Source organism: Hypanus sabinus, chromosome 12, assembly GCF_030144855.1.
Source record: "Hypanus sabinus isolate sHypSab1 chromosome 12, sHypSab1.hap1, whole genome shotgun sequence".
Lineage (NCBI taxonomy): Eukaryota > Metazoa > Chordata > Chondrichthyes > Myliobatiformes > Dasyatidae > Hypanus > Hypanus sabinus.
The window spans coordinates 96,859,539-96,872,013 of NC_082717.1; the positions used below are offsets into that span (position 1 = coordinate 96,859,539).

At 45.7% G+C, this 12,475-nt stretch overlaps 1 long non-coding RNA gene across 1 annotated transcript in view; it reads left to right on the plus strand.

Annotated features, from left to right (window-relative positions):
- Window positions 1-2,941: 2,941 nt before the first annotated feature.
- The window catches only part of LOC132403164 (uncharacterized), a 41,179-nt gene continuing 31,645 nt past the window's right edge, over window positions 2,942-12,475 (plus strand). The window contains exons 1-2 of the long non-coding RNA XR_009515195.1: window positions 2,942-3,056; window positions 8,914-9,018. This is a non-coding gene — a long non-coding RNA (uncharacterized LOC132403164). The remainder of the gene's footprint in view (window positions 3,057-8,913; window positions 9,019-12,475) is intronic.

A 12,475-nucleotide genomic window follows, 5' to 3' on the forward strand; every position in this document is an offset into this window, starting at 1 on the left:
ATCCTTCATGATGTTACTGGCCCTTTTCTGGCTGCTTTCTGTATGACGGGTAGGGGGGTAGGTTGTTGCTGGTGATGCATTAGGAATTTTTGACTACCCGTTGTAGAGTCTTTCTTTTAAGGAAGCAGATATGTTTGCAGAGACAAGACAATAATCTGTGAGCCTTTCTGCGTGCTGAGTTCTGAGGGAAGAATTATGCAGTCAAACCAACAGCATCTGACACACAAGTACTCCTGTACTCGGTAAGGAGTTTGACATCAGGGTAGTTTGTGTAGTGGTAATTAATAGGTTAATCCTATGCCACTTGGTTAGCCACTCACTACTGTACAGGCAGGGTTATCAATAAAGTTCAGTTGAATATCCTGCATGCTGCCATGCTAGTGTGCTCTGTACTCTCCCTCACTACTGAACACATATGTTGCACTGAGCTTAATTATTCATCTAAAGTAGTGAGGTGCACCATTTTTATATGTTATTTTCCATGCTGTTAAGGAGTCCATAGATTATGGAATCAGTTCGGAGTGAAGTTATCCCTACTGGTTTAGGAGCCTGATGGTTGAGGGGTTATAACTGCTCCTGAACCTGGTGGTGTGGGACCTAGGGTTCCTGTACCTCCTGCCCGATAGCAGCAGCGAGAAGAGACCATGAGATGGTCTGGATGAAGGATGTTGCTTTCTTGCGGCAGTTCTAGGTTATTCTCAGAATTATTTTTTTCTTTTTATTTGCACTATTTGTTGCTTGCACATTGGCTGTTTGTCAGTGTTTATGTATAAATTCACAACAATTCTATGGCATTTGTTTATCTCCCTGTAAATGAACCTCAATGTTGCATATATCATGTATTGATGATAAATTTTCTTTGACTTTGTCTTTGAATACAATGAACATTGAGGTACTTCTCTGTGTTTTACACTATGAGAAACATTCATGAACACAGTCCATTGGAATTAAGTCTGAAATAAGGATCTTTATCCATATATTCATTTAACTAGTCAGTGCTGATCAGTTATAACATCTCTTCGTGGACTATCGACCTGGATGCAATTCAAGGAAGACTTGCTTAGCCCACTGCTCTACTCTCTCTACGCTGACAACTATGTGGCTCAGCACAGCTCACATGCCATCTATAAATTCACCAATGACATCACTGTGTTGGTAGTATCTCAGATGACGATGAGGAGGCTTACAGGAGTGAGATTGATTAGCCAGTTGAGTGGTGTTGCAACAACCTTGCTAAATCATTAAGTCCAATTGATTGTGGAATTAAAAAGGGGAAGCCAGGGGAACACACACCAGTGGTCACTCAGGGCGTCGGCAATGGAAAGGGTGAGCAGCTTCAAGTTCCTGGGCATCAACATCTCAGAAGATCAGTAATACACACAAAATGCTGGTGGAACACAGCAGGCCAGGCAGCATCTATAAGGAGAAGCACTGTCGACGTTTTGGGCCGAGACCCTTCGTCAGGACTAACTGAAAGGAGGATACTAAGAGATTTGAAAGTAGTGGGGGGAGGGGGAAATGCAAAATGATAGGAGAAGACCGGAGGGGGTGGGATGAAGCTAAGAGCTGGAAAGGTGATTGGCGAAAGTGATACAGAGCTGGAGAAGGGAAAGGATCATGGGATGGGAGGCCTCGGGAGAAAGAAAGGGGGAGGGGGGGAGCACCAGAGGGAGATGGAGAACAGGCAGAGTGATGGGCAGAGAGAGAGAGAGAGAAAAAAAACAGCTGTTTGAGAAGGCTCGGGAACCTTCCCCGAGGCCCCCCGTCCCATGATCCTTTCCTTTCTCCAGCTCTGTATCACTTTTGCCAATCACCTTTCCAGCTCTTGGCTTCATCCCACCCCCTCCGGTCTTTTCCTATCATTTCGCATTTCCCCCTCCACCCACTACTTTCAAATCTCTTACTGTCTTTCCTCGCAGTCAGCCCTGACGAAGGGTCTCGGCCCGAAACGTCGACAGTGCTTCTCCTTATAGATGTTGCCTGGCCTGCTGTGTTCCACCAGCATTTTGTGTGTGTTGTTTGAATTTCCAGCATCTGCAGATTTCCTTGTTTTTGCTCAGAGGATCTGTCCTTGGTACAATGCATCAATGCAATCGTGAAGAAAGCACTTCTACATTGTTGGAAGATTCTGGAGATTTGGCCTGTCACCAAATATTCTTGGAAATTTCTACATCACCACCTAGTATGGAGACTGCAACGTACAGGATTGCAAGAGGTTTACAGGGTTATAGACTCTGCCAGCACAGTCAGGAGGTAACTATCCCATCATTGTGGACAGCTTCAACAAGTGATTCCTCAGGAGGGCAGCATCCAGGACATGCTCTCTTCTCATTACTACCATCACAGCAGAGTTACTGGAGCCTGAAGACCCACAATTAACAATTTAGGAACAACTTCTTCACCTCCTCTATCAGATTTCTGAGTGGTCCATGGACCCACTTCATATTCCATATTTTGCAATATTTATTTATTTTTTGTGATTTATAGTATTTCAAAAATATCTACACTACTGTACCACTGCAAAAAAAGAAACAAATTTCACATCATCTGTCCGTGATAGTAAATCTGATTTGGAATTTAAAGCATGTCTAATCATGACACAAAAATATGTACTTTACACACAAAATAGATCCTGTCGAACTGAAGTTCCTGTTCAATGAACAATGTCACTGGAACTGCTTCAGTTTCCCTATTTGATTTAATGCCCATTTGTTTTGTTTAGATATGAGCTAATTTTACACTCTGCTGTACTCAAGGAAGGAATAGTTAATGATAACTTGGCTACCATGAAATGTTGGGTATTTGTAAGGTGGCTCTGAGTCTTTAATTTCCAGTTGATTAGAATGTCTGAGAACTGGAGCAGCAGGATCATATCGCATGAAGTTATAAATTAATTCTTTAGTGACCAGGCATTTGATGGTATCATTTGGTTTTTGTTAGGCTTGTGTGCACTGAACTGCGAGCCTATCCCCTTTATGAAGCTCAGACCAAAGTACACTCATTCCAGATGTCCTGTGAAGCAGAAACAAGATTCCAGATGCTTAGTTTTCTATTCTGTGAGTAAAAACTAATACAGTAGTTTAGTTACCATGGACAGGCGAGTCCAGTACTGTAATTATGCCGGAATAATCTATACACTCAGTGCCTACTGTATTAGTCACCTCCTGTACAATGAAGTGGCTACTGGGTGTACCTTCATGGTCTTCTGCTGTTGTAGCCCATCCACTTCAAGGTTTGATGTGTTGTGCATTCAGTGATGCTCTTCTGCACTCCACTGTTGCAACACGTGGTTATTTGAGTTACTGTCAACTTCCTGTCAGCTTGAACCAGTGTGGCCATCTCCTCTGACCTCTCTCAATAACAATGCATTTTCACCCACAGAACTGCAGCTCCCTGGATTTTGTCACACCATTCTCTGTAAACTCTAGAGACTGTTGTGCATGAAAATCCCAGGAGATCAGCAGTTTCTGAGATACTCAAACCACCCTGTCTGACACCAACAATCATTCCTCAGTCAAAGTCACTTAGTTCACATTTCTTCCCCATTCTGATGTTTGGTCTGAACAACAACTGAACCTCTTGACCATGTCTGCAAGCTTTTATGCACTGAGCTGCTGCCATATGATTGGCTGATTAGATATTTGTATTAGCAAGCAGATGTACAGATGTACATCATGAAGCCACCATTGGGTGTATATATCTATTTTACTTAAGAAATTATACATCATAGGTAAAACAAAACTATGTCAAGAAACGTAGATGCTTTCAGAAGCATTAACATACTGGGAGAGATCTCTGTCCCGTTCACAGGTAGGAGATCATAAGTGGGAGCATGTCAACCTTAAGGGACCTTTAGAGAAGCAGTTTAGAGTGGGAGGAACAGCAGGCAAAACTGAAATAGAGATGGGGAGGAACAGGAAGGAAGGACAGTGCAGTTCTACACAAGAAAGATGTCCATCATAGAACAGTGTTCTTCTGGCAGTAGCCCATTCCACCCCTCCTCCTTTCCTAATAAAGTAGACTGTAGATGATCTGTACCTTTAACTCTTCTTCATGTTACCATCCTTTAGCCAAACAAAATGGAATAAGCTGCCAGGGAAAAAGTGAGGCAGGTGTAAAAACATTGGACTGCTACATGAGAGGGAGGGTTTAGAAGGGTCTGGAGCAAATGTGGGCAGATAAGACCAGCTTAGTCATGGGGTCATGGAGACAGACCCTTTGAACCAATGCGTCTGTGTCCAGCTTGGTCACGAGGTCATGGAGACAGACCCTTTCAACCACATGTCCGTGTCAACTGTCTTGCCCAGTCAGCAAGTCCCATTTGTCTGCATTTAACCCATAGCCCTCTAAACGTCTTCAGTCCACATAAGTTTAAACGTTGCTAATGTGTCTGCCTGCCTCAGCCACTATCTTTGCTAGCTTATTCCAAATATGCATGAAGAAGCTGCCCCTGATGTTTTTTTCACAATCTCTTGCCTCTGATTGTAAACCAATATAAACTGGTCAGCATGGACAAGATGGGCCAAAGGGTCTGCTTCTTTCTTATATTGCTCTATGGCTCTAAAAGGGTACCGGGAGATCTTTAATAACATCAGGATGGCACAATGGCCTAGTGTTTAGCACAACGCTGTACAGTACCAGTAACTGGGATTCAATTCCCACCGCTCTCTGTAAGGAGTTTGGTATGTTCTCCCCACGACCGTGAGGGTTTCCTCTGGGTGCTCTGGTTTCCTCCCACAGTCCAAAGACGTACCAGTTGATAGGTTAATGGTCTTTGTAAACTGTCCTGTGATTAGGCAAGATTAAATCGGGGATTGATGGGTGCTGCGGTCAGAAGTCCACTCAATAAAGAGGCTTAAAGAATGTCTGAGAAGAAGAGGAGGGAGGGTCCAGAGATCGGGGGCAGGGGAAGCGATGAGAAATTTAGCATTGAGGAATAGGGGGAAGATTTCAGTGATGGGGGTGGGGGAGGGAATGAGGAATTTAGCATTGAGGAAGGGGAGATTCCAGTGATGGGGGGGAAGGGAATGAGGAATTTACCATCAAGGAAGAGGGGGAGGTTCCATGACGGGAGGGAAGGAATGAGGAATTTAGCATTGAGGAAGAGGGGGGAGGTTCCAGTGATGGGGGGGAGAGAATGAGGAATTTAGCATTGACGAAGAGGAGGGGGAGGTCCCAGTGATGGGGGTGGGGGAAGGGAATAAGGAATTTAGCGTTGAGGAAGAGGGGAGAGGTTCCAGTGATGGGGGAGGGAAGCAATGAGGACCAGGTGACCCAGTCAAAAATGGGGAAGTTAAAATCCACCCCGAGCATTGAGATAAATGCTTTTGAACTGAGTACAGTATTCCTTTCCCTGCCATTTCTACATCCTGACTCTCCCAGTTGCTGGTCTTGCTTTTGCTGGCTGCTGTGTTATCCCATGACTTGATCCTGTCCTACCAATCCAGTTTAAACCCGAATGTGTAGTGCTGGTAAATTTCCCCGCAAGGATATCGGTCCTCCTCTGATTCAAGTACAATCTCTGCCTATTGTACAGGCCCCTTCAACCCCAGAAATGATCCTAATGATTGAAGAATCTGAATAATTGCCCTCTGTACCAGCTCCTCAACCACATGTTCATTTGCCCTATCCTATTTCTGACCTTGCCAACATGTGGCACGAGGAGTAATCTGGAGATTGCTGTCCTCAAAGTCCTGATTCTTAACTTCTCATCCCCATTTTGTAGGACCTCACCCCTTGTTCTACCCATTTCATTTACACTAACATGTACAATGACCTTCGTCTCTGCCTTGAGAATTTTCTAAACCCTCTCAGAGACATCCTTGGCACCTGGGAGGCAACGCATCATTCTGGTGCCTCTTCTGTCGGCCACAGAATCTCCTACTTGTCTTTCTCACTATTGAGTCTCCTATCTGTTTGATCCTATGCCCTCTGATGCTTAGAGCCAGAGACCATTCTACTGCAGCTAGCCGCTAAAAGAACATCTCCCTCAACAGTATCCAAGGGCTTATAGCTGTTTGTGAGGGGAAAGCCCACAGGGGAGCCCTGCACTGACTGCCTGCTCCACCTTACTTTTTCCAGTGGTCATCCATCTATCTGAAGCCTGCATGAGGACTCCTAAGTCCCTCTGCCCCTCTGATGTTTGAACCTTCTCCCCATTTAGATAATAGTCACACTGTTGTTCCTTTTACCAAAATGCATTATTGTACAGGGATGTGACGCTGAGGCTTTATAAAGCACTGGTGAGGCCTCATCTTGAGTATTGTGAACAGCTCCTCATCTAAGAAAAGATGTGCTGGCATTGAAGAGGGTTCAGAGGAGGTTCACAAGAATGATTCTGGGAATGAAAGGGACGTTTGATAGCTCTGTGTCTGCGCTCACTGGAATTCAGAAGGATGGCGGGGGGGGGGGGCGATGGATCTCATTGAAACTTTTTGAATGCTGAAAGGTCTAAACAGAGTAGATGTGGAAAGGATGGTGGAGGATTGGGAGTGCTTTGGGGTGGAAAAGTGCCCCAGGGTGCTTAAAGCAGGAGCAGGATCTCTGCAGAAGCAAGTCTCACTGATCGGCTAATTGGAGAGCACTCGACCCAATAAAAGGAAGGTAAGGTTAAGTGGAGTGGCCTTTTGGAGCAGAAATGTAAGATTGGGGTGTTGTGGCCCTGCCTCAAGAGGATTCAGTGTAGGGGCATAGGTAAGAATGGTATTTCCTGTATTTCGTACTTGGTTTAGTACTTGGTACTCTGGTGTCAGCAGGGTGACAGTCAGGATAGTGTAATGTTTTTCCTGGCAGATGTGGGCAGTCAGATGACTGTCTGAGAAATATATCCAGCTGCAGCTCCTGACCGTCCGGGCCAAGGAAATTGGATGAATTCAGAAATATCAAACCTCATAGCTGAGACTTTTACTGAAGTGGTCACACCCAGAGTGCAAATTTGTATCTGCACAGTTTCTTGTCCTTTGCAGTCTGGTTGAACGCCTTAATGGGGGAGGGGTGGAATCATGTGGATAGTCAGAGGCCATTGGCTAATGCAACAGGACACAGTTTTAAGGTGCTTGGAAGTAGGTACAGATGAGATGTCAGGGCTAAGTTTTTCTATGCATAGAGTGGTGAGTGTGTGGAATGGGAGCCAGCAACGGTGATGGAGGAGGATACGATAGGGTCTTTTCAGGACTCCTGGATAGGTACAGGGAGCTTAGAAAAATAGAGGGCTATGGGTAACCCGAGGTAATTTCTAAGTAAATACATGTTGGACACAGCATTGTGGGCCAAAGGGTTTTCTATGTTTTTAGCAACACTGTCAACCTGCACAGCAGCTTTGGGTGTCCTATGGACACAGACCCCAAGATCTTGCTGATCCTCCATACTGCTAAGAATCTTACCATTAATATTATATTCTGTCTTCAGATTTGACCTACTGAAATGAACCACATCACACTTATCTGGGTTGAAGTCCATCTGCCATTTCTCAGCCCAGTTCTGCATCATATTGATGACCCGCTGAAACCTCTAACAACCTTCCAGACTATCCACAACACCCCCAACTTTTGTGTCACCAGAAAACTTACACCCTTCTACTTCCTCATCCAGGTCATTTATAAAAATCACAAAAAGGACTGGTCCCAGGACAAATCCCCACAGAGCACCACTGGTCACCAACCTCCATGCAGAATACGAACCATCCACAATCACCCTTTGCCTTCTATGGCCAATCCAATTCTGGATCCAGAAAGCAAGGTTTCCTTGTACACATGTCTCCTTACTTTCTGAATGAGCCTCACACGAAAAACCTTATCAAATGCTTTACTGAAATCCATATACACTACTACACTGTTCTCTCTTCATCAACGTGTTTTGTTATATCCTCAAAGAATTCAATCAGGTTCATAAGGCACAACCTGCCCTTGACAAAGCCATGCTGACTATCCCTAATCATATTATTCCTCTCCAAATGCTCATAAATCCTACCCCTCAAGATCTTCTCCAACAACTTGCCCACAACTGAAGTAAGACTCACTAGTCTATAATTTCCTGGGTTATCACTACTCTCTTTCTTAAACAAGGGAACAACGTTTGCAACATTTACATCCAATCCTCTGGTACTCCTCCTGTCCCTGCTGATGATGCAAAGATCATCGCCAGAGACTCACCAATCTCGTCCCTCACTTCCCACAGTGTCTTGGGATATATGTTGACTAATCCCAGCAACTTATCTGACTTAGTACTTTCAACAGCTCCAACACATCCTTTTTCTTAATGTCTATACGCTCAAGCATTTCAGTCCACTGTAGGTCATCCCCACAATTGCCAAAGTCCTTTTCCGTAGTAAATACTGAAGCAAAGTATTCACTAATTACCTCTGCTACCTCCTCCAGCTCCTTGCATGCTTCAACTCTCACTCGTGATTGGTCCTATTCTCACACGGCTCATCCTCTTGCTCTTCACATACTTATGGAATGCCCTGGGGTTCTCCTTAATCCTGCTCACCAAGGCCTTCTCACATATTGATTCTGGCCATACCAACCTCTCAAAACACCATCACAGTAGATGTGACAGCAACTGGGTGATAGTCATTGAGGAAGTTCACCCTGCTTTTGGGCGCCGGTATGGTTGTCACCCTTTTGAACCTCTGACTACATCAGTGAAAAACTGAAGATGTCTTTGACCATTGGTTGGTTGGCACAGATTTTCAGTGCCCTGTCAGTCACTGTCTATACTTAGGGAGTAGAAATACAGCCAGGTGATAGTGCTTTCCAGAGTATAGACATGGTAAGTATTCTTGATGGTGGTATAACAGTGTCCAAGTGTTTCTCGCTGCTCTGGTTCCACAGGTGATAGCCTGGTTGAAATAACCCACAACAATAGGGAAAACATCTGGAAAAACTGTTTCATGATTTCTATTGCATTGCTTAGCTCCTGACGTTGGCCTGAGGTGGAATGTACTCTACTGCCTGGATGATGGTGGAAAACCCCCTCTGCAGAAAAAATGGACACTTGAACACTAGATGTTCCTTGTGGGTGAGAAAAATTGTGACAGATCTGTATGTCTATGCACAATGATGAGTTAATCATATAGCAGAATCAGAATCAGGTTTATTATCACTGGCATGTGACCTACAGCAGGATGCTATTTATCAACTCTAGCTCAGCATTTAATACTATCATTCCCACAAACCTGATTGAGCCTACTCCACTGCCCTAGCTTTGAAAGATTGTACAGTGCTGTCCTTGTAGACTATGGCTGCAGCAGTGCTGATTTGACTCGTCCGTCTAAACCTCTCCAATCCATGTACCAGTCCATCTAAACCTCTCTGATCCGTGTACCAGTCTGTCTAAACCTCTCCGATCTGTGTACCTGTCCGTCTAAACCTCTCCGATCCGTGTACCAGTCTGTCTAAATCTCTCCGATCCGTGTACCAGTCTGTCTAAACCTTTCCGATCCGTGTACCTGTCCGTCTAAACCTCTCCGATCTGTGTACCAGTCTGTCTAAACCTCTCCGATCCGTGTACCAGTCCGTCTAAACCTCTCCGATCCGTGTACCTGTCCGTCTAAACCTCTCCGATTCACGTACCTGTCTGTCTAAACCTCTCCGATCCACGTACCTGTCTGTCTAAACCTCTCCGATCCATGTACCTGTCCGTCTAACCTCTCCATCCATGTACCTGTCTGTCTAAACCTCACTGATCCACGTACCTGTCCGTCTAAACCTCTCCGATCCACGTACCTGTCCGTCTAAACCTCTCCGATCCACGTACCTGTCCGTCTAAACCTCTCCGATCCACGTACCTGTCCGTCTAAACCTCTCCGATCCACGTACCTGTCCGTCTAAACCTCTCGATCCACGTACCTGTCCGTCTAAACCTCTCCGATCCACGTACCTGTCCGTCTAAACCTCTCCGATTCACGTACCTGTCTGTCTAAACCTCTCTGATCCACATACTTGTCCGTCTAAATCTCTTGATCCACGTACCTGTCCAAATACCTCTTTGATCCACGTACCTGTCCGTCTAAACCTCACTGATCCACGTACCTGTCCGTCTAAACCTCTCCATCCACGTACATGTCCGTCTAAACATCTCCAATGCACGTACCTGTCCATCTAAACCTCTCCATCCACGTACCTGTCCGTCTAAACCTCTCCAATCTACGTACCTGTCCGTCTAAACCTCTCGATCCACGTACCTGTCCGTCTAAACCTCTCTGATCCACGTACTTGTCCGTCTAAATCTCTTGATCCACGTACCTGTCCGTCTAAATCTCTTGATCCACGTACCTGTCCAAATACCTCTTTGATCCACGTACCTGTCCGTCTAAACCTCACTGATCCACGTACCTGTCCGTCTAAACCTCTCCGATCCACGTACCTGTCCGTCTAAACCTCTCCGATCCACGTACCTGTCCGTCTAAACCTCTCCGATCCACGTACCGGTCCGTCTAAACCTCTCCGATCCACGTACCTGTCCGTCTAAACCTCTCCATCCACGTACCTGTCCGTCTAAACCTCTCGATCCATGTACCTGTCCGTCTAAACCTCTCCATCCACGTACCTGTCCGTCTTCACCTCTCCATCCACGTACCTGTCCGTCTTCACCTCTCCATCCACGTACCTGTCCGTCTAAACCTCTCCATCCACGTACCTGTCCGTCTAAACCTCTCCGATCCACGTACCTGTCCGTCTAAACCTCTCGATCCACGTACCTGTCCGTCTAAACCTCTCCGATCCACGTACCTGTCCGTCTAAACCTCTCCATCCACGTACATGTCCGTCTAAACATCTCCAATGCACGTACCTGTCTATCTAAACCTCTCGATCCACGTACCTGTCCGTCTAAACCTCTCCAATCCACGTACCTGTCCGTCTAAACCTCTCCAATGCACGTACCTGTCCGTCTAAACCTCTCGATCCACGTACCTGTCCGTCTAAACCTCTCTGATCCACATACTTGTCCGTCTAAATCTCTTGATCCACGTACCTGTCCAAATACCTCTTTGATCCACGTACCTGTCCGTCTAAACCTCACTGATCCACGTACCTGTCCGTCTAAACCTCCGATCCACGTACCTGTCCGTCTAAACCTCTCCGATTCACGTACCGGTCCGTCTAAACCTCTCCGATCCACGTACCTGTCAGTCTAAACCTCTCCATCCACGTACCTGTCCGTCTAAACCTCTCGATCCACGTACCTGTCCGTCTAAACCTCTCCGATCCACGTACCTGTCCGTCTAAACCTCTCGATCCATGTACCTGTCTGTCTAAATCTCTTGATCCATGTACCTGTCCAAATACCTCTCCGATCCACGTACCTGTCCGTCTAAACCTCACGATCCACGTACCTGTCCATCTAAACCTCTGCGATCCACGTACCTGTCCGTCTAAACCTCTCCGATCCACGTACCTGTCCGTCTAAACCTCTCCATCCACGTACCTGTCCGTCTAAACCTCTCCGATCCACGTACCTGTCAGTCTAAACCTCTCCGATCCACGTACCTGTCAGTCTAAACCTCTCCGATCCACGTACCTGTCCGTCTAAACCTCTCCGATCCACGTACCTGTCTGTCTAAACCTCTCGATCCATGTACATCCTAATTCTTGCACTGCATAGGATCGAAATAAGCTGCAGAGAGTTGTAAACATCGTCAGCTCCATCATGGGCACCAGCCTCTGTAGTATACAGGACATTTTCAAGGAGCAATGCCTTAAAACTGTGGATTCCATCATGAAGGAACCTCATCGTCCAGACCATGCCCTTTACTCACTGTTACCATCAGGGAGGAGGTACAGAAGCCTGAAGGAACACATTCAGTGATTCATGAACAGCTTCTTCCCCTCAGCCATCGGATTTCTAAATGGACATTGAAACTATAGAACCATAGAACTATAGAACATTACAGCACAGAAACAGGCCTTTTGGCCCTTCTTGGCTGTGCCGAACTGTTTTTCTGCCTAGTCCCACTGACCTGCACCTGGACCATATCCCTCCATACACCTGTCATCCATGTACCTGTCCAAGTTTTTCTTGAATGTTAAATGTGAGCCTGCATTTACCACTTCATCTGGCAGCTCATTCCACACTCCCACCACTCTCTGTGTGAAGAAGCCCCCCCCCCAATGTTCCCTTTGAACTTTTCCTCCTTCACCCTTAACCCATGTCCTGTTTTTTCTCTCCCCTGGTCTCAGTGGAAAAAGCCTGCTTGCATTCACTCTATCTATACACATCATAATTTTATATACCTCTAACAAGTCTCCCCTCATTCTTCTATGCTCCAGGGAATAAAGTCCTAACCTATTCAACCTTTCTCTGTAGCTCAGTTTCTCAAGTCCCGACACCATGAACACTACCTAATTACTTTTTATTCTTTTACTGGAAATCACTGGTTTTTTTTCTATTACTATGTATTGCATTGTACTACTGCCGCAAAGACAACAAATTTCAGAACATATGCCAGTGGTATTAAACCTGATTTTGATGAAGG